Below are 8,132 nucleotides of genomic sequence, written 5' to 3'. Positions count from 1 at the left end.
GGACAAGACCTGGGGGACAAGACCCGACACGGCAGGTGGGAACGGGCTGCCGGAAAGCTAGAAGCTGACAATTAAAACGAGTTTTACAGAACCAGAAAGTGGCAGCACCCTGCATATAAGCATGGCCCCCTGAGATCTCCCATGAGACTCACAAGGGTTCTGAGCTCGGAGATAAGCAGAGCTCCGTGAGCAAAACAGTCTCAGAAGTCCCTACTTGTACGAATTCACCATTTGTGGATCAGGAAGAATACTGAGCACAATACGGGGTCAAGGAGGGCCCAAGGACCTGCAAGGGGTTGGAATTTAATGTGCGACTGTAAATCACCAAACACTTCCTATGACTGCAATGGAAGGGAACGAACTTTATTCGGCTTGCTGACAGTTCTCAACTCATGGGCATCGTAGTGTCAAGGATCTATCTTATAAGTTGACATCCTTTTTCCAAAATGTCAGACATTCTCAGACCATGATGTTTTATTGAGAGAGCTCTGAACTGGTTACAGTAAACAGAATATTTGTATTTTTCCTGCCATCTAATACCTATAAAACACACGCACACCCCTCTGCATAGATGTATCATTAAGCTTTATGGGGGCTATCCATGTATAACTGTTAATACCAGTAAACACAACTAAGTTTGCAATACATGACATTGAGAGAAATCCCAAAAGTTCAGACAAAACTGGTTGTCTATCTGACTTTTATTGTCACAAAATATAGTGCTTTAATATTGCTTGTCTAACCATTATTTCTTCTTTCCTTTCTGACCATTTTATCCTCTACATTCAGCTCTTTTCCTGCATTCACTCTTCAGAAAAGCAAAAATAATGAAGAACACAAGATAACAATTCCATCCATGGCTGCCCAATCAAAAGTTAATAGCTTATTCACCCGTGTATATGCCAACTGGAAAAGATTTACATATAATTTGCATTTATCTTAATAGAACTGACAGTAAACATAAAACATCACTGGAAAGCATTCATACAATGCATCAAAGAAATGCTTCACAGAGAGATACTTGAAACACTATTACTGATTTGTAGTCTGATTTTTAAAGGAACAGTAAAACATTACATTATCGTTAAAGATTACTAAACTTGTTATCATGATTTACTAATCTCAAGAAAAATATTTCAAGAGCTACAGACAATAGAATAGTTTTATAAGGTAGGTATGATCCTGTATTTAACAAACTATAGAAAAAACTTTTAATATAGCACAATCTTGTAGATATAATAATGCACTGAGATGATAAATGCTGCATTTACTACAGCATGCTGCATTCAATACAGTATGTTGTGCACTAAATCAAACAAAATAAATTACCAGCATAATAATTTTATACTGAATATAAAGTATATTTAGCGATAGTATTTCAAACATCTTTATTTTATACACACTGTAATCAATAAACCTCAATATATACATTTTTAGTAAAACAAATTGCTAATGTATGCTCTCTAATGAAAAAAAGAAAATCTTTCCAGTAATGAAATGATAATATAAACAGATACTGACATAATGCTTAATACCAGGAGAGTGACACTTAGAAAGACGAGGTGTCATGTGCCATCAAAGCACTGTATTGCAACTACAAAATCAATGGCAATAAAATATTTACAAAGCATTACAAGAGACATTAGTTGTTATCAAGTCATTATATTCATATATTCATGTTAAAAGCAGGACATCAATTGTAAGCTCTCCACAGCAAAGGACGTCCTTTTCTTCTTCTGCTTTGCGTATGACCCCTCACCATGGCATTTGGTGTCATAAATAAATCTTTCATATGCCAGTAGACTACAGATTACTTACTAGTCATTTATAATAACTTGTTGTAAAGTATTTAACAGGAATTTCATTTCAAAAACAAAAGTCTAATCTACTGAATGGAAATACTACAGCAATATTAAGGATTCACAACACTACTTTGAGAGCTCCTCTTAGCAGGCCCATACACATTTTGCATAATTACATACTACTTGGGTAAGGAGTTGCCTTTAACAGTGCTATCTGTGTACTCGGTCATCTCAAGCACCACAAGATGGTAGCATTTCTGAACAATATTGCCACTCACTTTCCTCTCCAGTAAGTTTCAACCCGCAGAATTTTCCAAAACAGTAATACTTAGATTTAGTTTTTTAATAGAGATTTTAAACATATTTATTATCCTTTTAAAATAATAAGCATAATATAACTTAACATATTGGTCCGTATTTACAGGCAAAAAAGGATGTCCTGCCTCACTACCTCTGAAAGTGACTATCCAGTGTACCTTCTAAAAGCGCTAGAGAAAGTGCTGTTTCGTGTCCAGCTCAGTTCAATATTAGCATATGAATTAACTCTCCGGCTAAAGGAACAAAAGATATACTAATAATTTTCTGTCCACAGCAACGCAGGAGTTACCAGTACTTTGGAGGACATAAATAGAATGCAAAACAGTCTTGATAAACTGGAGACCCAGAGAGATGAAATTCAATAAAAATGTGTAAAGATCTAAACATAAGAAAGAGTCAGTTGTACCTATGCAAGGAGGAAAATAACTAAGCAGCAACACTTTGAAGAGGAGGGTTTACTGCTCAAAATGGTGAAAACCTCAGGACATTTCTTCAAAAGTAGGTACAAACAAACCTGGTTGTTCATTCTCCAAGGAGGCCACATAAAGCAAGCTGTAACCACAAACCATCGCGGTTATCCTGACTACTCAGCACTGTACTCAAGTTAATTTGACCTGCATGAAAGCTTATTTTTTCCGCAAGGCTAACATAGTTAACGCTGCTTCCAGAATAGCTCAGAGTGCAGAGACGAGGGCTCAGCTATAGCTGCACTCATCCATGAAGAGACAACTGAGACTGCTAACAGGCAATATTCATGATCTACAACTGTTGACATACAACCCGCCTAACTAGGCATGCAAGCTGCCTCTGAAAGCTCCTACCTCTTTCTAGTAATGACAAAGCCTTTCAACTCTGGGTGCTTTGAGCTGCAATTAAATTAGATGCCTACAAAAGACTGGAAGTAAGAAACTCTGAGCTAAGGGCAAAGACCCTTGAAAAGAACTCCATTTTCCCATGGGTCTCCCCTCATTCTCCCCGGGCCCCACAAAGGCAGAGGAGCAGCACCGACTTTCACGAGCTGCAGAGCCGAAGCTCAGAAAGGCTCTCAGGATAAAAAGCTCTCAGTGGCCTGGGCTCGACTCTGAACCACAGGCTGCTCTCAGGGTGAGAGAAGAAAACAAGGCAGTTCAGTATTATGAAACACTTTCTGACACGAAGTGTAGAAATTGGTAGGTTGCTGAGGAGAGCTATATGTTGTTGAGAGCTTTTAAAAAACCATGCCCCAGGCTTTTGGCTAGGCCATTTTCAATAGCTTGCTAGGGACCTACCTGAGGACATGATACTGTGACTACAGCAGGTTGCCACCCCGTCACAATGGCATAACAGGAGATCAGGGATGCTCATATGGGCACCAGGAGTGGTCACGTGAATTATTCCGGAAAGCCTTATCTTTTGGTGAGGTAGACAGCAGGAATACCTGGTTTACAGCTGACAGGCTTTTAAAGTGAAGATGTACTAGATGACTTCTCAGAGCCCCTTCCAGCCTTAAGCTCTGTAACTTTCATTCAAAAAGTAGGAGTTTTACCTCAGGACTGAAAGTAATCTGCTTTGTAAGCATCGATAAGGTCTAGGTGACCTGGCAAAATCCAGGATCTGTGAGGTTATTCTGGTAAGAATAGAAGTGGATGGCGGAGTCGGGTATTTTTCCATACCTTTCATCTGCTTCACAGTTCAGAGCCTTTATCAGTCACCTCTTTCAGTGTCAACCTTTCTTCCATGTTTTCTTGCTTTTCCTAGCATACTTTCCGTGATTGTATCAGACTTCAGCATCTTGTCTGCTTTTTTCCGTTGTTTCTTTCTCATATGACTGAATATCTTGTTCAAAGCAATACCAGTAAAGTCTCTTCATTTGCTACTTCAGATTTCCATTGGATGCTTTTGTTTTGGAGGAAGACAAGTGCATTCCATTTGGGAAATGATATTACTTAAGAAACTTACTTTCATAAAATAATTGAAGGGACTGTACAACTACCTTAAACAAGCTGAAACCAACTCTTTAAATCAGATTCAAACCAATTATTATAAACATTAATTAAAATATTATGAAAAAAAGGCTTTTAAAATACAATTTTTTAATCTATGTTGTAGAACAGTGTTAAACAACACTGACCTATAGAATGATACCCCTAAAGAAATGGAGGGATTGAATACTTCATATGCTGACCAAAATACTTGTAACAATAAGATAAAAGTTCTACAAGAGAAAAAATAAATACTTAATACTTTCAACAATAAGTAGAACATTCATTTCTTTACTTGAAATCTGGAATACCTTCAGCTGTAAGGATACTAAGACTTTTATCTGCTGACAATGCTGCCTTTCTGTTAAGATCTGAAGAAATCAGGTGACACTTACATGCTTTTGCCATGCTACAGGTAAAGAGAACCTCTGAAAAGAAGTTCAGAAGGAAATGTGTTCACATATAAATATATGTGCTAAAGCTGTACTTACACAGAAATGTGTATACATACTACAAGTGAGAAAGCCTTTCATTAAGCTTATCTATCAGTAAAAGGGACAGAAAGATATGTATCTATTTGCAGTATGCAAATTATTTCGCAAAGACATGCCTCTTGTCATCTCTGCCAATAAATTTTTGACATTAGTCTCAGAAAGTTTGCTATCATCACCGACCATTTTTTCCAATATAACTCTCAACTGCTGATCAAATTGCAGAGTCCAGTCCCCACAGCAACACTCCCCACCATCAAGGCTCCTGTCTATGCTGGGGTCACACACATAACAGTCCTGCAGACCCTAAGAGGATGCTCACAGTCCGGGCTGATCTGCAGCAAAACAAATTCATCATTCTACTGTTTGTGCATGTGATTTAACTTGCGTAAGAACAATCTCTACCTATGAATAAATCTGTATTTACAAAATTGAATCAAGTCGGAAAATAAGCCAAATATTCAAAATATTCCCCGAGAGACTGGAGAAGAGAGTACGTAACGGAGGGGAAGGAAGAGAAGGCATTAAAAAAGTAAAATGTTTTGGAAGAACTAAAATTAGAACTTTTTAATTATTCACCCACAAATCTTTGGACTCTCATATTCCTACAAAGCCAGGCTGCCCACAGTCACATCATTTGAAAGCCCAGACTCTCCAGGAGCCTGCAGCTTGACAGCTGTGGAGCACAGGAACCTGGAAGCCTGGGAAGTCCAGAAACCTGGGAAGCCATTAGTCTGTGCAAGGGCATGTGGGAGCTCCGTGATGTGGGCAAACAAACTGGCAGGAAAGCAGGCTAACCTCATTAGCAGTTCAGGGGAACGGAAGGGTTGCATAGCATTCTGCTTCACATTCTACACACCGATTTTAGAAAGTAACAAAGTTTTTATGCAGCATTACCAATTTTCTCTTAGGCTTAGAAACACTTATTTTTCTATGCTTGCTTCCAGAGAGCTAGAAAGAAGTATAAAAGTTTTAACATGAGCTTGACGTCTTGCAACATTTTCTACAAATGGGAGTTTTCATTAAAAGGACGCTTACAGAAATCACCATTCTATATACCCTATATATCATTGGCAAAAATTCTGCCAAGTTACACAAATGACCTCGGTTTAGGTCAACAGCAACATATATCCAAAATGAATGAAAACATAAATATAATTAGCAAAGGAAAGGACAAACTAAAGGTTTACTCCCACGTTCGTTCAAAGAAGTTTCATAAATGATGGTTTGCAATAAGCAAACCAAGCACATTTTGCTACCTACATCATGCTTAAACTTTGAAAGTCAGACCAAGAGAGAGTCACGTCTACTGCAAATATGGTGTGTTTGGCTTCTTGAAGAATAGTAGCATATTTACCAGTTTTGCTTACCCCAGTCCAAGTAATTCTGAGCTGCTCATGAGGCCTCCTGCAATAAAGCAACATGAGAGCAGAATTTGGTCCTTAAACATACTGAAATTGGACAAAAGAGTGAAATAAAAGTTCAAAGATGAGGGATCCCTAACTGCAGAGAAGACAGGCTAATGACAAACAGACTGAAAGTAGAATTTCAAAGTAAACTGCTTATACTGCTTATTTTACTGTTACTTCTCTTCAGGAATCATATTTATACTATTTTCCAAGGTCCCACAGATAAACCACAAATTCTGAGAGACCTCAAGCTTGAGTCAAGGAGACGGGAATATGTACAGAAATAAGACAAAATGTGAGTTTTAAGCTGTTCACTGTTTCTTAAGATCTAGAGTTAAATAACATGCCTCTCAAGATTTAAAAAAACATGATAGCATTTTAAAAACCACAGTGTGTTTACTACTAGACAATGCTTGCTTTAATATATTTGCTTTAATATGCAAAAGGTTTCCTTGAATTTTAACAAATTCAATAAAGCTCATCAAATTTTTCTTTGAAAAGCTTTGAAGGAGAGCATCTAAACTAAACAATGCTGGAATACTGCATTTTAAATAACAGCCTAGAAATTGCATGCACTGCAGTCTTTAAATAAGATCATCCTGGAATTTGGAGAGATGAGTTAAGGGAAGTGTTTGTAAAGAAATGTATTGCGTTTTTAGTAACAGAAATTTGGTAACAACACGGCTTCTACCGTGTTTCGCTTTGCAGGCACTGACATACACATTTACCCTTCATATAGGATATACAAAATTTTCGAATAGTGACTTTTTGTGAGCAATGCACGTGCTAGGTTAAGAAATTGTTCCAGAATGACTACATTAATTTCAATGTGTTCTAGTCAATTATGGTAATGCAACTACAGTATGAAGTTATTGGCCTATTTTAGTAACAGATAATGGAACTACGTTTTATATTGCATGCCTCTTAGAGTGCATTCATTCCTACATAGGGTGACAGCTGTAGTTCTCAAAGTAAAAATACTGAAGAAATCCTTTCAAAGTCTAAATAAACTATTAGATCATGTTCCCCGCCAGGTAGAACGTACTTTACAAGTAAACTCACGCGTAGGCTGTTTCTTGCTCCAAGACATATAAATCACGCTAGAGTGCACAATACTTTGAACTTTAAATAGTAAACAGAATTACACATAATTAGCAGGCTAGGATTGCCTCTATTTAAAAAGCTTGTTATTTACTTGTACAAAGTAAGTAATATAAAAATTTAATCTATTCTCACTATATACGTATATAAGCTTATTTTTACATGATTTTTTTTTTCTATTAAGTGGATATCCATACTGACACACAAATACTCACAATGCATTTTGGTATAGAGACTAACTCTATATTTTGGTATAGAAAGAATCCTTATCCAAAACTCTGTGTACTTTTTCTAAGGGATTTAAAGACAAACAAACAAAGCTAGAGCCGTAACATTGATCTACTTACCTCAGTAAGCAGAAAATTAGGGAAATAAGCAAAAAATAATGGGAAAAAATGTTCATCCACACATAACAATAAACTATGAGCCCCAGCCTCCTTCCCCGAAACATGGGAAATAGGTGGTACTACAAGGACAAACTAAGGATAAACAGACATAGACAATCTTAACACAAGTACCGTTTTCGTGGTAAAATAAACATCATACAGTATGCCCCGAGGCCTGGGCCTTTTTTGACCTTAGAGTTCAAGCTCAGAAACAATATTTAATTTCAATTGTAACAGTACCCCATGATCTTGCAATGATCTTGGCAGCAGAATGGCAAAGACAAAATGGCAAAGGGATTAAGGACATTCAGAGATAGAGACGCATTTTCAGCCTCACAGTGGTGATTTGTGAGACAGTTGGAAGGGATGAAGATACGTGGGAAGGTTGCATGTGCCTGCTTCTGCATGTTAGAGACAGTAAATGCATGTTTGGGGTCTGCCTCTCGTGAGGAGGAATCGAGAAAGGCATGGTCCAGCAGCAGGTCTTTATTTTAATTCATGTCCACAAGCCCTATCAAATGGCTTTTCTATACACAGGATAGATTCAATGGCAACAGAAAGCAATATTTAGCAATCACCACTGAAAATATTGTAAAAATCTCTGTGTTAAAGCATAGTTAAAAAGTAACAGATTCCCAATTGTGAAATCCTTAACAGCGACGTC

The sequence above is a fragment of the Struthio camelus genome, chromosome Z, assembly GCF_040807025.1.
Source record: "Struthio camelus isolate bStrCam1 chromosome Z, bStrCam1.hap1, whole genome shotgun sequence".
Taxonomy (NCBI): Eukaryota; Metazoa; Chordata; class Aves; order Struthioniformes; family Struthionidae; genus Struthio; species Struthio camelus.
This window is presented reverse-complemented; position numbering follows the sequence as displayed.